Consider the following 21,851-nt stretch of genomic DNA (forward strand, 5'->3'; position numbering starts at 1 on the left):
TAGTATCCTGAGAAAAACTACACCATGAAGACAAAATAACATTCCAAGCAACTCTGTGATTAGGTTATTGAAAAGCTCAAGTCAGGAGATTGGTACAAGAAAATTTTCAAGTCACTAATATCCTTTGGAGTCAGTCATCAAGAAATGGAAAGAATATAGCGTAGCTGTAAATCTGCCCAGAGCAGGCCTTCCTCAAAAACTGAGTGAACGTGCAAGAAAGGAACTAGTGAGGGAGGCAACCAAGAGACCTGTGACAAGTCTGGAGGAGTTACAAGCTTCAGTGGCTGAGATGGGAGAGTCTGCACATACAACAATTGTTGCCTGGGTGCTGAACCAGTCACAGCTCTATGGAAGACTGACAAAGAGAAAGCCACTGTTGGAAAAAAAAATCACGTGAAATCTCAGCTAGTGTTCGCCAGAAGCAATTGGGAGACTCTGAAGTCAGCTGGAATAGGGTCATAATTGGAGTAAGGGGAATTATGAGGCTATCAGGCAGTAACTTGGAAGCTTAAATTGGGAACAGATGTTCTCAGGGAAAGGTACAGAAGAAATGTGGCAAATGTTCAGGGGGTATTTGTGTGGAGTTCTGCATAGGTACGTTCCAATGAGACAGGGAAGTTATGGTAGGGTACAGGAACCATTGTGTACAAAGGCTGTAATAGATCTAGTCAAGAAGAAAAGAAAAGCTTACAAAAGGTTCAGAGAGCTAGATAATGTTAGAGATCTATAAGATTATATGGATAACAGGAAGGAGCTTAAGAAGGAAATTAAGAGAGTCAGAAGGAGCCATGACAAGGCCTTGGTGGGAAGGATTAAAGAAAACCCCAAGGCATTCTACAAGTATGTGAAGAGCAAGAAGAGAAGATGGGAAAGAATAGGATCTATCAAGTGCGACAGTGAGAAAGTGTGTATGGAACTGGAGGAAACAGCAGAGGTACTTAATGAATACTTTACTTCAGTATTCACTATGGAAAAGGATCTTGGCGATTTTAGTGATGACTTACAGCGGACTAAAGAGCTTGAACATGTAGATATTAAGGAAGAGGATGTGCTGGAGCTTTTGGAAAGCATCAAGTTGGGTAAGTCACTGGGACCAGATGAGATGCACCCCAGGCTACTGTGGGAAGCGAGGGAGGAGATTGCTGAGCCTCTGGCAATGATCTTTGCATTATTAATGGGGTCAGGAGAGGTTCCGGAAGATTGGAGGGTTGCAGACATTGTTCCCTTATTCAAGAAAGGGAGTAGAGATAGTCCAGGAAATTATAGACCAGTGAGTCTTACTTCAGTGGTTGGTACGTTGACGGAGAAGATCCTGAGAGGTAGGATTTATGAATATTTGGAGAGGTATAATATGATTAGGAATAGTCAGCATGGCTTTATCAAGGGCAGGTCGTGCCTTATGAGCCTGATTGAAGTTTTTGAGGATGTAACTAAACACATTGATGAATGAAAAGCAGTAGATGTAGTGTATATGGATTTCAGCAAGGCATTTGATAAGGCACCCTATGCAAGGCTATTGAGAAAGTAAGGAGGCACGGGATCCAAGGGGACATTGCTTTGTGAATCCAGAACTGGCTTGCCCACAGAAGGCAAAGAGTGATTGTAGATGGGTCATATTCAGCATGGAGGTCGGTGACCAGTGGTGTGCCTCAGGGATCTGTTCTGGGACCCTTACTCTTTGTGATTTTTATCACGAAGGATGGGTTATCAGGAAGTGGAGGGATGGGTTAGTAAGTTTGCTGATGACACAAAGGTTGGGGGTGTTGTGGATAGTGTGAGGGGTGTCAGAGGTTACAGCGGGACGTTGATAGGGTGCAAAACTGGGCTGAGAGGCGGCAGATGGAGTTCAAACCAGATAAGTGTGAAGTGGTTCATTTTGGTAGGTCAAATATGATGGTAGAATATAGTATTAATGGTAAGACTCTTGGCAGTGTGGAGGGTGAGTGGGATCTTAGGGTGTGAGTCCATAGGACACTCAAAGCAGCTACACAGGTTGACTTTGTGGTTAAGAAGGCATACGGTGTATTGGCCTTCATCAATCGTGGAATTGAATTTAGGAGCCGAGAAGTAATGTTGCAGCTATATAGGACCCTGGTCAGACCCCACTTGGAGTACTGTGCTCAGTTCTGGTTGCCTCACTACTGGAAGGATGTGGAAACCATAGAAAGGGTGCAGAGGAGATTTACAAGGATGTTGCCTGGATTGGGGAGCATGCCTTATGAAAACAGTTTGAGTGAACTCGGCCTTTTCTCCTTGGAGCGACGGAGGATGAAAGGTGACCTGATAGGGGTGTACAAGATAATGAGAGGCATTGATCTTGTGGATCGTCAGAGGCTTTTTCCCAGGACTGGATCGGCTGCCACAATAGGGCATAGGTTTAAGGTACTTGGAAGTATATACAGAGGAGATGTCAGGGGTAAGTTTTTTTTATGCAGAGAGTGGTGAATGGGCTGCTGGCAATGGTGGTGGAGGCGGATACGATAGGGTCTTTTAAGAGGCTTTAGATAGGTACATGGAACTTGGAAAAATAGAGGGCTATGGGTAAGCCTAGTCATTTCTAAGGTAGCGACATGTTCGGCACAACTTTGTGGGCCAAAGGGCCTGTATTGTGCTGTAGGTTTTCTATGTTTCTATATGGTCTGATGAAACCAAAATTGTGCTTTTTGGCCATCGTACTAGAGTTAGTCGTAAGCCATCCCTACCCTGAAGTGTGTTGGTGGCTGCATCATGCTGTGGGGGTGCTTCACTGTAGTAGGCCTTGGAAGGCTTGTGAAGGTAGAGGGTAAAATGAATGCAGCAAAATAGAGGGAAATCCTGGAGGAAAACATGATGCAGTCTGCAAGAGAACTGTGACTTGGGAGAAGATTTGTTTTCCAGCAAGACAATGACCCTGAGCATAAAGCCAAAGCTACACAGAAATGGCTTAAAAACACCAAAGTTAATGTCCTGGATTGGCCAAGTCAGAGTCCAGACCTCTAGAAAGGGGGGAATACCTATGCAATCAATTATTGTTTGTTTTATATTTGTAACTACTTCAGATCACTTTGTAGAGATCTGTTTTCACTTTAACACAGTAGAGTTTTTATGTTGTTCAGTGTTTTTTTGAAAAAAAACTAATTAAATCCACTGTGATTCATTGTTATAAAACAATAAAACATGAAAACTTACAAGGGGGTGAGTACTTTCTATGGGCACTGTAGGTGCTTGTTTTCTGAATGCATTATTTTATTCTGCCATGAGGTGATTTTAACTTCAGAAATAAAAGCTTGTGTTTGTGTTTTTATTTGAAATGGGAAAGGTTACTGAGGTAAAAGCAGTTAGTGGAATGGCATAAGAATTGCGAAAGGATTTAAAAAAGGTTATCTGAGAATTTTTTGTGTGTCGTTTTACAATAGTCCATATATTGATTAGTGGATTTAACTAAGCACAATGTATCAAATACTGGCATCCCAAGACGTTGCTGTAATCTGGAGGTAAAAAAATCTAAACTGCTGGAGGAGCTCAGTGTATTAGTTAGCATCTGTGGAGGCGAAGGGAATAGTTGATGTTTTGTTTTGGGGACCCACATTAAGACTGAGAGTGTAGAGGGGAGATAGTATAATGAGTGAGGAGAAGGGATGAGGCAGCAACTGCTAGGTAGTAGATGCACCAAGATGAGGATGGGATGATAGGCAGGTGAAGGAATGGAGAGAAGAGGTGATAAATGGAGATAATTGAGACCTTCATATTCTTGAATCTGATAAGTAAGGAAGGTGTAAGGGGAAACAGGTAAGGGAGAGATGGTGGGTAGTTGGAGCCAGTTAGTAAGGGAATGGGCGATGCAGTGGTGTAAGTGTGTGGATGTTCACCACTACAACCAGGTGGGTGGAGGGAATGAAAGTGAGTAATGGGTGGATGTGATGGAATGTTGGAAGGATGGGGGAGAGGTATTGAGAGAACGTGAATAGATCGGAAGAACAGAAAAAAGAACATGGGTTGCGGGTTACTAAAAATAGGAAATTTAAGTGTTAAGAACATCAGGTTGTAAACTTGCCCTTCTCTTTTCCATACTGACGTGCTTATCCTCGGTCTTTTCCAAGAAACAATAGAAGTATGTAAAGCTGAGGAAGCTGGAAGCAAACAGAGCACTAGAGGATCGTAAAGAAGACAGAAAAGAACTCTCGAAGGGAATTAGGAAAGCTGATGAAAATTCCTTGCAAGTAGGATTAAAAAGAATCCCAAGGCATTCTATACATACATCAAAGCAAGTGGAATAACTAGGGAGAGGGTAGGACCATTCAGGGATAAAGGGGCGAACCCTTGCTTGGATGTAGAGGATGTTAGTGAGGTCCTTAATGTGTACTTTGCATCAGTACTTATCATAGAGAAGGATGTGGAAAATAGGGAGATCAGAATGGAGTCTTTTTGATATATTAGGGCATTTCGAGGTTAAGGAAGAGGTGGTGTTGGGTCTCTTAAAGAATATTGAGGTGGATAAATCCGGAGGGCCTGATGGGATATACCTGGGGTTATTGAGAGAGGCAAGAAAAGAGATTAATGTGGCCTTGACCAGTATCTCCATGTTCTCTCTAGCCACAGATGAAGTCCTGGAGGACTGAAAGTAGCTAATGTTCTATTATTCAGGAAGGGCACCAGGGAAAATCCTGGAAACTAAAGACTAGTGAGTTTCATAAGAGTGTTGGGAAGTTATTGGAGAGAATTCTCAGGATAGGATTCATGATTAAGGAGAGCTACCATGGCTGTGTGTCGGGCAAGTTGTGTCTTATAAACTTGATTGAATTTTTTTGAAGAGGTGACCAGGATGATTAATAAAGATAGAGCAATGGATGTGGTCTCCTTGGATTTTAGTAAGGCTTTTGACAAGGTCCCCCATGGGAAGCTCATCCAGAGATGCATGGGATCCATGGTGGATTGGCCATTTGGAATCAGAACTGGTTTGCCCATAGAAGACGAGGGTACTGGTCGAAGAGGCCTGTTGTAGTTGGAGGTGTGTGATTAGTGGCGTTCCGCAGAGATCTGTACTGGTACCTCTGCCATTTGTGATGTATGAAAAAGACAAGGATTAAAATATAGATGGGTGGGTTAGTAACTTTGCAGGTGATACGTAGATTATTGTTGTTGTGGAATTGCGTAGAAGACTGGCAAAGAATACAAGAGGATATAGATCAGTTGCAGATATGGGTGGGAAATGGCAGATGGGTGAAGTGCTCCATGTGAAGTGTTGAACCTTGGCAGGTCAAATGCAAAAAGATAGTGCGCTGTTAAGGGCAAGGTCCTTAAGAGTGTTGATGCGGGATCTTGGGGTCAAATTCATCGCTCCCTGAAAGTGGCTACACAGGTTGATAGGGAGGTTAAGAAGGCAAATGGTATACTTGCCTTTATTAGTCGAAGCATTGAATTCAAAAATCAGGAAATTACGTTGCAGCTTTATAAAACTGTAGTTAAGCTGCATTTGGAGTATTACATGCAACTTTGGTTGCCCTGTTATAGGAATGATTTTGGCGTTTTGGAGAGGGTGCAGAAGAGGTTTACTAGGATGGTGCCTGAATAGTCATAGTCATACTTTATTGATCCCTGGGGAAATTGGTTTTCGTTACAGTTGCACCATAAATAATAAGTAGTAATAAAACCATAAATAGTTGAATAGTAATATGTAAATTATGAAATAAGTCCAGGACTAGCCTATTGGCTCAGGGTGTCTGACCCTCCAAGGGAGGAGTTGTAAAGATTGATGATCACAATGACTTCCTATGACGCTCTGTGTTGCATCTTGGTGGAATGAGTCTCTGGCTGAATGTACTCCTGTACCCACCCAGTACATTATGTAGTGGATGGGAGACATTGTCCAAGATGGCATGCAACTTGGACAGCATCCTCTTTTCAGACACCACAGTGAGAGAGTCCAGTTCCATCCCCACAACATCACTGGCCTTACGAATGAGTTTGTTGATTCTGTTGGTGTCTGCTACCCTCAGCCTGCTGCCCCAGCACACAACAGCAAACATGATAGTATTGGCCACCACAGACATGCCCTCTGAATAGAGGGCATATATTATAATGAGAGGTTGGCCAAACGTGGATTGTTATCTCTGGAGTGCCAGAGGCTGAAGGCAGATCTGATAATGGTTTATAAGTTTATGAGGGACATAAACAGTATCTTTTTTCCCAGGGATGAAACGTTTAATACGCATTTGAGGTGAGAAGTACTAGAACAGTACCTGGTATTTGGCCTGCGCAGTCTATAACACGTCGGAAAACCTTCACAAACAAATTCTTTTCCAATTTATTTATGAACCTGACTTAGAAATGTACTGCCACAACTTTATTGCTGCTGGGAAATAAATCCCAGGAATTTAAGGTGGCAGCTATTTTTTTTTCTCTTTTAATCTGCTTCTGCTCGTCACACACCTGCTAGTGTCTCCCAATTCCACATCAAATCCATTCCCCACTTAGCTCCATCTGCCTCCTTTCCATCTTCCTCTATCCCTCCCTTTTACCTCTTTATACTGGCTTTCTCCTCTCTACTTTCCCAGTCCTGATGAAGGGTCTCAACCTGAAATGTTCATGATCCCTCTGCTTTCACAGATGCTGCCTGACCTGCTGGGCTCTTCCAGCAATTTGTCTTTTTCTCCTTTGAGTACTGTTGGATTGTAAGCTCTTAGGTGAACATTTTTTCTGTATTCATTCACAGAATGTGAGCATAGCTGGTAAGGACAACTTTTATTGCCCATCACAAACTTTGATGGAGAAGGAGGGATTTAGCTGTCATATTAAATTACTTAAATCTGTATGAAGACCCACTGTGCTTCGTCTTCCATTACCCTGACCCAGCAGCAATAAAGTTGTGGTGATATATATTCCAAGTCAGGTTTATATATGAGTTGGAGAGGCACCTGCTGTTGGAGGCTTTCCTACACACTCAAGATAGTGTCGAGCTGCGAAATTTGTTGAAGTTGCAGCTCAAGTTTAGTTGGTTTTTGGTGCTTTTTTTGGTTCATAGAGATGGTTTTAGGGACAGAGAGCAGGGAATTGGGGGCAAGGTTAAGGTCTTGAGGACAGGGAAGTGGAGTGGGGAATTAGAGGACAGGTCGAAGTCTTAAGCCATATTCGAAGTCATTCTCCATATTCGAAGTACAGCAACATGGACGTGGGATGTCCATGTATCGATCCGGGATGTCAGACTACAGTCTAGTGAGGACAAAGGCCAGTAGTTCCCTCTTCCCCCGCATCTCCCCCCCCCCCCCCGGATTTGTTGTCGGAGTTTTATCTTGTAAGTAGTTGAGAGGCTTTGACAATAAGGTGAATTGCCGCAAAACAAAAGTCTTCTTGTGTGTTTGTGCAACTAAAATATTTATGAGCTGGGCTAATCACCTTTCTGTTGGTGCTGTAAGATGTTGATGATGTGCGTGTGGGAATCTGAATACAGTTGACTTTCAGGAGTTAGTGCTTCAGTTTTTTCCTCTTGTTAGAAGTGGTTATTTTTGGATATATGGCATCTAGTTGATATGAGCATTGTTTTCCACTTAACAGTTTGTGTCTGAACGTTGAAGAGTTCTTGTTGCATGTCATCATGGACTGCTTTTGTATGTGAGAAGTTGCAAACCAAAATGAACGCACAGCAGACTTTAATGGATATCAATATCTTATTGAGAGGAGGTCATTGTTTAAACCACAGAACGTGACCTTCTGTACTGTCTGGAGAACTCCTGCAGCATAATCCTTGAATTGAAATGATCATTCTCCAGCAGCCATAAACGTCTTCCTTAGATAAACTCTAGCCAAAGGAATCCATTCCTATTAAGTTTTACCAAGGCTCCTTATTTTCACTCAAAGTCCTCGTGTTGGGGCATAATATTCAGTACCAGATTGTAAGTAGAATCTTATTTATTTATTTATTAACTTAGCAATACACAGGCGAATTTGCAATGACCAATTAATTTACTTGGTAAGTTGTTGGAGTGTGGGAGGAAGCTAGAGCACCTGGGAAAACCCATGCATGCCATGGGGACAACATACAGAATGGTGCCAGTTTGCCTCTGTGCTGTGATCGGATATTGTTACTTATCCAGAGGAGTGTATGAGACTTAGAGTCTCTTTTCAGAGGTTGTTGTCGTGGGCAGCCATTCTCAATTTCAGCTCTTTTCTTTTTATTTAGCGAATGCAATGAAAAGATCTGCAGCCAAATGGTTAAGACACAACCCAAAGTGAGTACCAATGAAGAAGTGCCACCTGGAAACATATTCAACAGTGCACTTCATTAATTTGTTGATGACTGCAGTCTGCTGATGGTTTGGTAATTTGCCAGATTAGATTTGTGGTATTTTGGATGGGAAATGCTCAGGTGATTTTTCACTATCATTAAGGCTGTATTCAAACAGCATTGGCAGCAAGGTATCTACTTTCAGAACACTTCTGTCTCATGGCTGGATGATATCAGTGCTATTGCCTCTACAGTGTCCAGTGCATCCCCTAATTTCAATTTTCTTGGAATGAATTGAATCAGCTGAAGGCTGTGATGGCAACTTTTTCAGGTAGGGACTGATTCTGGATGATTAATTTCTCAGTAATAATTAAAAGATTCAGGACAAAAGAAACTGAAGGTGCAGGAAATTGGAAAAAAAATGAATGCTAGAAGAGCTCAAAGTTCAAAGTACATACCTCTCACCATATATAGCCCTGAGATTCATTTTCTTGCGGGCATTCACAGTAAATACAGGAATCAATGAAAGACAGTACCCCACAGAATGGACAAACAACCAATGACAGTGACTGTGCAAATACAGAAAGAAAGGGGAAAAATAAATAAATAAGCAATAAATATTGAGAACATGAGTTGAAGAGTCTTTGAATGTGGGTCCATAGGTTGTGGGAACTTTTCAGTGCCGGGGTGAGTGAAGTTGAGTGGAGTTGTTCCCTTTGTATTAAGAGCTTAATGGTTGAGGTGTAATAACCGTTCCTAAACCTGGTGGTGTGGATCCTGTGGCCTTTGTACCTCCTTCCTGATGGCAACAGTGAGAAGGATGTATGGGCTGGATGGTGCTTTCCTGTGACAACCTTCCTTGTGGATATGCTCAATGGTGGGAATGGCTTTACACATAACTGACTGGGGTGTATCCACTACTTTTTATAGGCTTTTCTGTTTAAAAGCATAGGTGTTTTCAGGCTGGAAAGTGCCCTGTATGTGTTAATGAATATAATTCATAAATTTTCTAAATAAACGTACCATAACTTTTACTCTGAAACATTTTAGAGCTTCAACATATTTACATTGTGTTTCAAGTTACAACACTGTTACAAATTGTAACAATAAACACAGTATGGAAGTTGGTAGCTCATTGTTCATAAACCTCCAGCCTGCTGAACAATAAAGCTGTCTAAAGGTTTGAAACATGAAAGGTTTTCTTTGTTACACTGTATTTCATTATACCTTCAATTAATAAATAAAATCAAATGTATGTGATTTTTTTTCAATTTTCATTCTAAATATTCATAGTATGTATTAAAAGAACAGTTTGAACAGAAGAACATTAAGAGAATATTGTGGAATGCTCTGCCACAGACTGCGGTGGAGGCCATGTCTGTGGGTATATTTAAGGTGGAAATTGATAGTTTCCTGATTAGTCAGGGCATTGAAGGATATGGTGAGAGGGCAGGTGAATGGGTTTAGTGGGATCTGGAATCAGCCATCATGGAATGGTAGAACAGACGCGATGGGCTGAATGGCCTAATTCAACTCTTATAGTCTTATTTAAAGTGCCACATATATTTCAGGCTGTGTTTAGAAGAAAAAAATAAATTCCTGCTCAGAGCAATGATTGGTTTGCGCAGTTGTAAAAAAGAATTAGGGAGTTTGTTGGAAGAGGTTTGGTAAATCTTTGCCTCAGTTGGTAAAGCTGTTTAGGCCCCTGGATGGCAGTGAAAGGACAGATATTATACCTCCTATTTTTGCAGGGAATGTTCCAGAAGATGATGAGAGGTCATGAAGAGAGTAGTGGTGGTGGCGAGCAGAAAGGGGGAGAGAGGGAAAGAAGTGATCAGTAGTGGGATCTCATTGGAGCTGGCAGAAATATTGAGAATGATGTATTGAATGCAGAAACTGGGATGATGAAAGGTGAGGATGTAAGAATGTATTGCTGCTCTGAGGAGAGGTGGGCGCAGGAAATAGAGGAAATGCGTGTGAGGGCTTCACCAACAATTTAAGGATCCAGCTTGCCTTTTAGCCAAGTTAACTCTTCTGGCAATACATTGGATAAAGTGTGTGATTTGATGCTGTCTGGTGTGAAGTCCAGGTAGCAAACCAATCTCAAACTAACTGTTGCAGATTGGTCTGTGTTAGAAACATAGAAAACCTACAGCACAATACAGGCTTTTATGTCCACGATGCTGTGCCAAACATGTACTTACTTTAGAAATTACCTAGGGTTACCCATAGCCCTCTATTTTTCTAAGCTCCATGTACCTATCCAGGAGTCTCTTAAAAGACCCTGTTGTATCCGCCCCCACCACCGTTGCTGGTAGCCCATTCCACATACTCACCACTGTCTGCGTAAAAGACTTACCCCTGACATCTCCTCTGTACCTACTTCCAAGCACCTTAAAACTGTGTCCTCTCTTGTTAGCCATTTCAGCCCTGGGAAAAAGCCTCTGCCTGTCCACACGATCAATGCCTCGATGTTGTGCCAACCTTTTAACCTACTCTAAATCAATCTAACCCTTCAACATAGCCCTCCATTTTTTTTTTTATCATGCAAGAGCTTATCTAAGAGTTTCTTGAATGTCCCTAATGTATCTGCCGCTGCCATCATCCCAAGCAGACATTCCACGCACCCACCACTCTGTGTGTGTAAAATCTTACTTCTGACATTTCCCCCATACTTTCCTCCAATCATGCATGCCTCCCTCCCTCCCCCCCCCCCCCCCCCATGTTAGGCATTTATGTCCGGCTATCCACTCGATGTATGCCTCTCATTATCTTGTCCATCCTACTAATTCACCTCTCACCTTTCATCATCCTTCACTCCAAAGAGAAAAGCTCTAGTTTGTTCAACTTATCTTCATAGATAGGATGTAATGTTTCAACTTTCCAAACATTGTTTAGACTATACTTTCAATAATGGGTGTATAGACTCTTAGGTACATCAAGGAGAAGTTTTTAATGTAAGTATTTTTACTTTGCTCCATGGTAGATTTTGAAAAAACAAAGTACAGTCACAGTCAAAAAACAATCACCCTAGACAGTTGATCATTTTGTATATAATTGCAAATGCAACGTAAATATGCACAAAGTTCTACAGTAGTTGGTAGGAGTGATCACCGTACACTCCTTATGGAGATAAAAAACCCACCTTCATACTTAGGAGACCTATCATCGCCATGCTAAATTAAATACACTGACACATACACCGACATACTGACACACATATGACCGAGTGTACTAGATGGGGATGAAGAAGTGGGACAGGGAATCACAAAGGGACGAATCCTTTTAAAGAGCTGAAAAGGAAGGGAAAAAGGAATATTTCTGCTGGTGGAGCCTTGGTGGAACTAGCCTGCTAGATGTGTCTGATTAGGGTAAACAATGCAGTATTTTGATGAGAGGTCTTTCATTGGTGAGGCACATGCAGGAGCCATTGAAAAGAAGCAAGATGTAAGTGGAGCAGCCATTGTTGGAGTGGACAGTGTTAGAGTGGCCAGACTTGGCTCAACAGGCATGGGCGAGAACTGACGCAGACTAGAACTTAACCTTGAGAAGTTAGAAATATAACAATTATAGGAAAGATGGTAGTTCAGTCAGTGGAATGCTCCACTTGTGAGATGTGGGATTTCAGGGTACCAACAGTCTCCCTGTTGACTAATTTGCACCTAACTGTAGCTCCTGAACGATAATGTCAAGGAGCTGGAGCTGGATGTATTCAGGATCATCTATGAGGCTGAAAACTCATAGATGAGACTTTTACTGAGGTGGTCACACCCAGAGTGCAGGTTTCATATAGAAGATGGGTGACCACCAGGAAAAGTAAGTAGTCAATGCAGCATTTCCCTATGGCCCATTTCCCCTCAGTAACAAGTTTACCCCTTTGGATATTGCTGGGGGGTGGGGGATGATCTATCAGGGCGCAGCAACAGCAGCCAAGTCAGTGGCACTGTGGCCAGCTCTGAAGGCAAAGGTCACACAGTGCAATAGTAATAGGAGTCTGTATTTAGGGGGTGTGCGGATAGGAGATTCTGTGGCCACGAAAGAGACACCAGGATGGTTTGTTGCCTTCCAGGTGCTAGGGTCCAGTGTGTCTCAGATCAGCTGCAGAAGATTCTCAAGAGGGAGGGTGAGCAGCCAGAGATCATGGTGCACATTGACCCAATGACCGAGGTAGAAAGGGAGAAGAAGTCCTGCACAGTGCATATTGAGAGTTGGGAAAGAGGCTGCAGAAAAGGACCTCTAAGAAAGAGGTGGGAGTGGAAAATGATGTTGGAGAGGTAGTAATGGGGGACATAGAAAAAGCAGATGAACTTAATAATTAATTTACGCCAGTCTTCACTGTGAATGACTCCAGCAGTATGCCAGAAGTGCAAGAGTGTCAGGGGCTGGATGTGAATGTATTTGCTATTGCCAAGAAGAAGATGCTTGGGAAGCTGAAAGGTCTGAAAGGAGATTAATCATTTGGACTCCATGGACCACACTCCATGGTTCTGAAAGAGCCAGCTGGTGGACACATTAGCAATGATCTTTCAGAGTCACTAGATTCTGGAATGGTTCTGAAGGAATGGAAGATTGCAGATGTCACTCCATTCTTCAAGGAGGGAGGGAGGTAGAAGAAAGGAAATTCGAGGCTGGTTAGCCTGACTCCAATGGCTGGGAAGAGGTTGGAGTCCATTATTAAGGATGAGATTTCAAGGTACTTGGAGGCACATAATAAAATAGACAAAAGTCAGCATAGCTTCCATGAGGGGAAATCTTATCTGACAAGTCTGCTGGAATTCTTTGAGGAAATAATAGGCAGGATAGACAAAGTAGAGTCAGTGAATGATATTCACTTTGATCTTCAGAAAGCCTTTGAAAAGTTGCCGTACGTGAGGCTGCTTATCAAGATAAGAGCCTGTGGTGTACAAGAAAGATACCAGCATGGATGGAGGATTGTCTGACCAGCAGGCAGCAAAGAGTGGGAATAAAGGTGACCTATTCTGGCTGGCTGCCGCTGACTAGTGGTGTTCTGCAGGGGTTGCTATTGGGACTGCTTCTTTTTGCTTTATATATTAACAATTTGGATGATGGAATTGATGGCTTTGTGGCCGGGTTTGCAGATAGGTGGAAGGGCAGGTAGTGGTGATGAAGCAGGGAGCCTGCAGAAGGACTTGGACAGATACAGAGAATGGGCAAAGAAGCGGCAGATGGAATTTAGTGCAGGGAAATGTACAGGCGTGCACTTTGATAGAAGGAACAAAGGTGTAGACTATTTTCTAAATGGGGAAAAAGTTCATTAATCAGAGATGCAAAGGGACTTGAGAGCCCTTGTGCAAGATTCCCTAATAGTTAACTTGCAGTTTGAGCCGGTGATAAGGATGGCAAATGCAGTGTTAGTATTAATTTTGAGAGGACTAGAATATAGAAGCAAGGGTGTCATGCTGAGGCTTTATAAGGCATGGGTCGGACCACACTTGGAGTATTCTGAGCAGGTTTAGGCCTCTTACCCGAGAAAGGATGTACTGGCATTTGAGGATCAAGAAGAGGTTCATGTAGGAGGAGATTTGGATGGCTTGGGGCCAGTACTCAGACTGGAGTTTAGAAGAATGGATGAGGATCTCATTGAAACATACTGAAAGGCCTAAATGGTGTGAATGTGGAGAGGATGTAACCTATATTGGGGGAGTCGAGAATCAGGGGACTTTCATTTCGACCAGAGATAAGGAGGAATTTCTTTAGCCAAGTGGTGGTGAATCTGTGAAATTCATTGGCATGGGTGGTTGTGGAGGTCAAATCATTGAGTATATTTAAAGTGAATGTTGATAGGTTCTTGATTAGGACATTAAAGGAAACCGGGAGAAGGCAGGAGAATGGGGTTGCGAGGGGTCGTAAATCAGCCATGGTGGAATGGTGGAGCAGACTCGATGGGTGGAATGGCCTAATTCTGCTCCTATATCATATGGTCTTAGACTGTAGAACATTGGCAACATGTTACAAAGGCAAAGGAGCTTAACTGCTCCTAACTATCACATTATTTCACCTTGAGAGTGAAATTCTTATTTCCCACAATGCTCTTCTTCACCTTCTCAGCTCACTAACCTGACTTGTTTCATCATTTCACGGTTCAGAAGAAGGATTGCAAGCCTGAAACATGAAGTATTTCTCTTTCCGCAGATGATGCTTGTCCTGCTTTGATTATTTTGGGTATTTTTTTGTTTGTATTTAATAGTTGAACATCAGTGGTATTTTCTGATTTTGCTTTATTTTGGAAGATGATTGATATTACTCCTGCATGTCCAGAGGCTTCTGTCGATGCCCAGTTTCACAGACAATTAATCATTGTGTGCTAGGTAAGTGGGGAGCTGTACAGTGCTTTGATGATTTTCATATCTTAGTTTTCAACCCTTACACGTTTTTGATCTCTGTTCTTAATTTGGAGATGTTGAGTTTCAGTCCTGAATTTATTAATTTTAGAGATGATCTCATTGTAGTTACTTAAACCCTACAGGCAACATAATGGCATTGTCTTTGATTTCCTTGCTAACTCTTCTTTTAGACTATAAGACCATAAGATATAGGAGCAGAATTAGGCCATTTGGCCCATTGAGTCTGCTCCGTCATTTCAGTATAACTCATTCAGTTTTCCTCTCAGCCCCATCTCCTGCCTTCTCCCCATATCCCCTCATGCCCTGACCAATCAAGAATCTATCAACCTCTGCATTAAATATACATAAAGACTTGGCGTCCACAGCTGCCTGTGACAAAGAATTGCACAGGTTCACCACTCTCTGGCTAAAGAAATTCCTTCTCATCTCCATTCTAAAAGGACGCCCCTCTGTTGTGAGACTGTATCCTCTGGTCTTAGACCCTCTCACCATAGGAAGCATCCTCTCCACATCCACTCTATCAAGGCCTTTCACCATTCATTAGGTTTCAATGAGGTCACCCCTCATTCTTCTACATTGCAGCAAATACAGGTCCAGAGCCATCAAACACTCTTCATATGACAAGTCATTCTATCCTGGAATCATTTTCGTGAACCTCCTTTGAACCCTCTCCTGTTTCAGCACATCCTTCCTAAGATAAGGGGCCCAAACATGCTCACAAAACTCCATTAAGGCCTCACCAATGCTTTGTAAAGTCTCAACATTACAATAAGTGAAACATTAATATTAATTTGGAGTTTGAATCATTCAGGATTGCTGTACTTGGAATGAATTGATGTTAATTTCAGTAAAACTGAAATTTTGTTTTTTGAGTTGGCTATTACATTTCATTTTTCTTCATTTGTGATAATTCCACGGGTTTAAATATTAATTTAAGATTTAAAATATACTAAAATAAAGGATTGACAACATTACATCCTAGCTTTTATATTCTAGTCCTCATGAAATGAATACTAACATTGCATTTACCTTCCTCACCATAGACTCAACCTGCAAATTATCCTTTAGGGAATCCTGCACCAGGACTCCCAAGTCCCTTTGCACCTCAGCCTTTTCTTATTTTACCTGCATTTAGAAAATAGTCAACCCTTTCACTTCTGCCAAAGCGTATGACCATATACTTCCCTACACTGTATTCCACTTGCCATTTCTTTGCCCATTCTCCTAAACTGTTCTAAGTCCTTCTGTAGCCTCTCTACTTCCCAAAGATACCTGTCCCTCCACCTATCTTCACATCGTCTGCAAACTTTGCAGCAAAGCAGTCAATTCCATCATCCAAATCATTGACATTTAATGTAAAAAGAGTTGGTCCCAACACAGACCCCTGTGGAAAACCACTAATCACAAGCAAGCAGCCAGAAAAGGCTCCCTTTATTCTCACTCTTTGCCTCCTGCCAATCAGCCACTGCTTTATTCCATGTTTGAATCTTTCCTGTAATACCATGGGCTGATGGCTTGTTGAACTGCCTCACGTGTGGTACCTTGTCAAAGGTTTTTTGAACTTCAGACAGGCCTCTAAATTTCTCATCTCACAATATCATCTGTTCCTAAGCTCCTAATATAGGCTATGTTGCCATTGTGTTATCCTGACAGCTCTGCATTTTCTGAAACAAACCATTCAATACCTTCCCTGCCAGTGCCAACTGTTACCTGCCCTCCCCCAAAAACATGATCTGCCCATCTTGTCTGACGAACTTGTTCCTAGTTACGAAGTTCAAGGTTATAAAAACAAGACCTTAACTTGGTTATCTCAATATGCCGATTTCGTCTTCTTGTAAAGTTTAATGGCGGTTGGCAGACTAACATAAGGTGCATTATCACCAGCTACTGAGATGAAGTGTGGAGCAAAGAAACAGGAAGTTTACCTGCTTAATTCCCCCCCCCAAAAAAAATCTCAAAATCAAAAAGTCTAATGCTTTTCAGAAAGTTGAATATACAGATATAAATATTACTATGGCAGTGATATCCTAACAAACTTCCCATTTTTTTAAACTGTGTCTGTCCCAAAGACCTCAATTTAGCAATGAGATGTTTCCTTTGCACCTCATAGGGACTGCATCCAAACAGCATATGCTGCACCGCTTCTTGACAAGTGCACTCCCTGCAAGTGCCTGTATCATGCATATTAATTCTGAACAATGGAGTATTCAGCTTAGTATGTCCAATACATAAACGTTCAAGTATAACTTCCCCAACCTTTAATATCCATCTCCCAGTTGAGTTCCCACCATCCTCTAAATTTTATAGAAATGCCATTCTATTCTTTTCCTTGTCCCAACTTTGCTGCCACAGTGATCGAATAGACTTTTTAATTTTCTTTCTTTTCAAATCTTTTTATTGTATGTGTGTGTGTATATATATATATATATATATATATATATATATATATATATGAAAAATAACATGAGTACATCGAAGTAACAACGCTTACAATGCCTCAAAAAATACCCATCATCTTAAAGATTGAAAACAAAATTTTGTGATAACAGAAAAAAAACCTACTGAGCAGAAAAGTGAGAGGAAAAAAAAGAGAACCCATTAGCTGTACAACCCCGGAGCCATGCGTCATACAAAAAGCTTCTAAAAATAAACATCAAACCGCCAGCAAGAAAAGAAAATATACTAAAAGAATTTACAATCAGATCATGGAAAAATTATATCAATTAACTCAAATGATAATAGCGAGCTAATGAGCCCCATCTTTTCTCAAAATCAAATAAAGGTTCAAAGGTTCGACTTCTAATTTTCTCCAAACTAAGACATAGCATCGCTTGAGAGAACCATTGTGACAAAGTGGGAGTTGATGTATCCTTCCACTTCAACAAAATGGCCCTCCTAGCTATCAATGTAACAAATGCAATAACATGTTGGTCAGACAGAAATACCATGAATATCTTGAGGAACTATTCCCAAAAGCACAGTTAATTTATTAGGTTGTAAATTAATTTTAAGTGCTTTAGAAATTGTTGAGAAAACCGACTTCCAGAACTGTTACAATACAGAACAAGACCAAAACATATGTGTCAGTGTAGCTATCTCAGTTTTACATCTATCACAATGACTATCAACATTAGGAAAGATTTTAGAAAGTCTCTCCTTTGTCAAATGATAACGATGTACAGTTTTAAATTGAATCAATGAGTGGCTAGCACAAATTGAAGAAGAGTTAACCAACTTCAATATCCACATCCAATCCTCCGTCATAAAAGTCAAATTAAGTTCCTTTTCCCAATCCTGTTTAATCTTAGACAAAGGACGCTTATCCCATTGTAATAATAAATTATAAATTCTTCCAATAGAACCCTTAATCAAAGGATTCATACTCATAATAGTATCTAACAGGTCAGCCTCCAATATGTAAGGGAAATTACTTAAATATTTTTGTAAAAAATGTCTAACTTGAAGGTATTGCAGAAAATGTGAATATGAAAGAGAATATTTATCAGTTAATTGTTCAAAGGACATCAATCTATCTTCTTTAAATAAATCCAAAAAAGAATTTTTTTTTTGGATTTATTTAAAGACTTTTTAATTTTGGTTTTCACCTCCCCTTTATGCATCCTTAATTTTAAGCCATTGCTTGGCTGGAATGCCAGCCATCTTATATACTTCAATCCAAACATGGACAGGAGCCCTTAAGAACTGGATACACAAACCTAGACCTTGCAGCTTCAACAGATTTTGTCGAATCTCAAGAAGAATGCCTGGCCTATACCTTGAAATACCTGTTTAAATAAATGTCAAAAATGAGAACGAATCAGAGCACAGAAGGATAATCAGGACGTACTACTTCAACCCATTCCAAGGCTAAAATGATAGCAACCATCTCAGATGTGAATATTGATACTTTTTCTGATTGTCTTTTCTTAATAATCACCTGAAACTTTGGAACAAAGAGAAACTCTTGAACTATATGATACTGGATCTTTTGAATCATCTGCATGGATATGCAAGAAGCCATAACACCTGCCTTGCTCAACTACCTGTGCCACTGATATACAATCAATCTTAAATCAGCCACAGGCAAATATAAAAACCATGGAGGAGCGACAGAAAGGGGTACATTGGGATGATATTCCATATTAATCAACCCAAGATTTTGTGCCCATTCATTTCCTGTTCACCTAAAACTGAAGACCTTATGAATGCAATGCTCCCAACACGCTACGAGTGTTGCCAATATTGGATAACCAACTCTATGTCCTCTCATGTTAACCCAATAAACCACTGCTAACTGCAACCTGCGTAAACATAAAAGGAACGTCACCTATTTTCCTGTGAGTGTCGAAATTGATGATGATTTAAGAGCACCATAACATAATCTCAGTGCTTGAGCTTGAACTTTATCTAGGGGCTTTAGGACCGCTGGTGAAGCTGACCCATACACAATATATCCATAAAGATAACTCTGATTAAAGCAATATACATATACTAATTTCTACTGTAACATTTTATAAAACTCAGTAAGCCTCCTTAGATTTGCTGCAGTGATCCATGTTTATCCAAAATCTAGTGCACCATTTTATTATGGTTAAATTGTCCCTTCCATCAATCTCCGTTATGCATTCCTCATGGACAGTCGCCAAATACAGTGGATTCTGGCTAACTGTGCCATTGGTTAATGGGGGCAGCCACTTATTTGGGACAACTCAAAGAACAAAAAACAATTGAGAAAATAGCTGGAATTCCCTTTGTTTATTTGGGACACTATGCTGCTTACTTGGGCCAAAATGAACTGGTCTGGATGTGCTCCAATTTACTGGGATCCACTATAGTGGAATCTTCCTACAATTTAAAATGATAAAAAACAGTGAATCAAACATAAATTGTGAAAAACACACACAAAATACTGAAGGAACTCAGCAGGCCAGGCAGCGTATATGGAAAAGAGTAAACAGTCAATGTTTCGGGCCGTGACCCTTCAGCAGGACTGGAGAAAAAAGACGAGGAGCAGATTTAAAAGGTGGGGGTGGGAAGGAAGAAACACAAGGTGAGGTGAAACTGGGAGGTGCAGGGGTGAAGTAAAGAGTTGGGAAGTTGATTGGTGAAAGAGATACAGGACTGGAGAAGGGAGAATCTGATAGGAGAGGCCAGAAGGCTATGGAAGAAAGAAAATGGGGTTGGAGCACCAGAGGGAGGCGATAGGGAGGCAGGGAGATGAGGTGAGAGAGGGAAAAGGGGATGGAGAATGGTGAACATAAGTCATTTCTGCATACCTCGACACTGTTTTATCACCCCTTGTTCAATCCCTTCCGACCTATGTTCGTGACACTTCTCACGCTCTTAAACTTTTCGATGATTTTAAGTTCCCTGGCCCCCACCGCTTTATTTTCACCATGGATGTCCAGTCCTTATATACTTCCATCCCCCATCAGGAAGGTTTCAAAGCTCTACGCTTTTTGGATTCCAGACCTAATCAGTTCCCCTCTACCACCACTCTGCTCCGTCTAGCGGAATTAGTCCTTACTCTTAATAATTTCTCCTTTGGCTCTTCCAACTTCCTCCAAACTAAAGGTGTAGCTATGGGTACCCCTATGGGTCCTAGCTATGCCTGCCTTTTTGTTGGGTTTGTGGAACAATCTATGTTCCGTGCCTATTCTGGTATCTGTCCCCCACTTTTCCTTCGCTACATCGACGACTGCATTGGCGCTGCTTCCTGCCCGCATGCAGAACTCGTTGACTTTATTAACTTTGCCTCCAACTTTCACCCTGCCCTCAAGTTTACCTGGTCCATTTCCGACACCTCCCTCCCCTTTCTAGATCTTTCTGTCTCTGTCTCTGGAGACAGCTTATCCACTGATGTCTACTATAAGCCTACTGACTCTCACAGCTATCTGGACTATTCCTCTTCTCACCCTGTCTCTTGCAAAAACGCCATCCCCTTCTCGCAATTTCTCCGTCTCCGCCGCATCTGCTCTCAGGATGAGGCTTTTCATTCTAGGACAAGGGAGATGTCTTCCTTTTTTAAAGAAAGGGGCTTCCCTTCCTCCACTATCAACTCTGCTCTTAAACGCATCTCCCCCATTTCACATACATCTGCTCTCACTCCATCCTCCCGCCACCCCACTAGGAATAGGGTTCCCCTGGTCCTCACCTACCACCCCACCAGCCTCCGGGTCCAACATATCATTCTCTGTAACTTCCGCCACCTCCAACGGGATCCCACCACTAAGCACAACTTTCCCTCCCCCCACTCTCTGCATTCCGCAGGGATCGCTCCCTACACAACTCCCTTGTCCATTCGTCCCCCCCATCCCTCCCCACTGATCTCCCTCCTGGCACTTATCCGTGTAAGCGGAACAAGTGCTACACATGCCCTTACACTTCCTCCCTTACCACCGTTCAGGGCCCCAAACAGTCCTTCCAGGTGAGGCAACACTGCACCTGTGAGTCGACTGGGGTGATATACTGCGTCCGGTGCTCCCGATGTGGCCTTTTATATATTGGCGAGACCCGACGCAGACTGGGAGACCGCTTTGCTGAACACCTACGCTCTGTCCGCCAGAGAAAGCAGGATCTCCCAGTGGCCACACATTTTAATTCCACATCCCATTCCCATTTTGACATGTCTATCCATGGCCTCCTCTACTGTAAAGATGAAGCCACACTCAGGTTGGAGGAACAACACCTTATATTCCGTCTGGGTAGCCTCCAACCTGATGGCATGAACATCGACTTCTGTAACTTCCGCTAATGCCCCACCTCCCCCTCGTACCCCATCTGTTACTTATTTTTATGCACACTTTCTTTCTCTCACTGTCCTTTTTCTCCCTCTGTCCCTCTGAATATACCTCTTGCCCATCCTCTGTGTCCCCTCCACCTTGTCTTTCTTCCCGGACCTCCTGTCCCATGATCCTCTCGTATCCCCTTTTGCCTATCACCTGTCCAGCTCTTGGCTCTATCCCTCCCCCTCCTGTCTTCTCCTATCATTTTGGATCTCCCCCTCCCCCTTCAACTTTCAAATCCCTTACTCGCTCTTCCTTCAGTTAGTCCTGACAAAGGGTCTCAGCCTGAAACGTCGACTGCACCTCTTCCTACAGATGCTGCTTGGCCTGCTGCATTCACCAGCAACTTTGATGTGTGTTGCTTGAATTTCCAGCATCTGCAGAATTCCTGTTGTTTGCGTTTAAAAACAGCGTATTGCTGAATTGAGGAAACTAGGCAGAAGGTTATTGAAGATATATTTGAACTGCATAGAGTGGGTGACACGAAATTATCATGTTGGG

At 42.0% G+C, this 21,851-nt stretch overlaps 1 protein-coding gene across 3 annotated transcripts in view; it reads left to right on the forward strand.

The window, feature by feature from the left end:
* Positions 1-21,851, forward strand: part of prdm5 (PR domain containing 5) — a 337,650-nt gene that overhangs the window by 13,255 nt on the left and 302,544 nt on the right. The gene's annotated exons all lie outside the window — the stretch shown is intronic.

The sequence above is a fragment of the Mobula birostris genome, chromosome 3 (assembly GCF_030028105.1).
Source record: "Mobula birostris isolate sMobBir1 chromosome 3, sMobBir1.hap1, whole genome shotgun sequence".
NCBI classification, from domain to species: Eukaryota; Metazoa; Chordata; class Chondrichthyes; order Myliobatiformes; family Myliobatidae; genus Mobula; species Mobula birostris.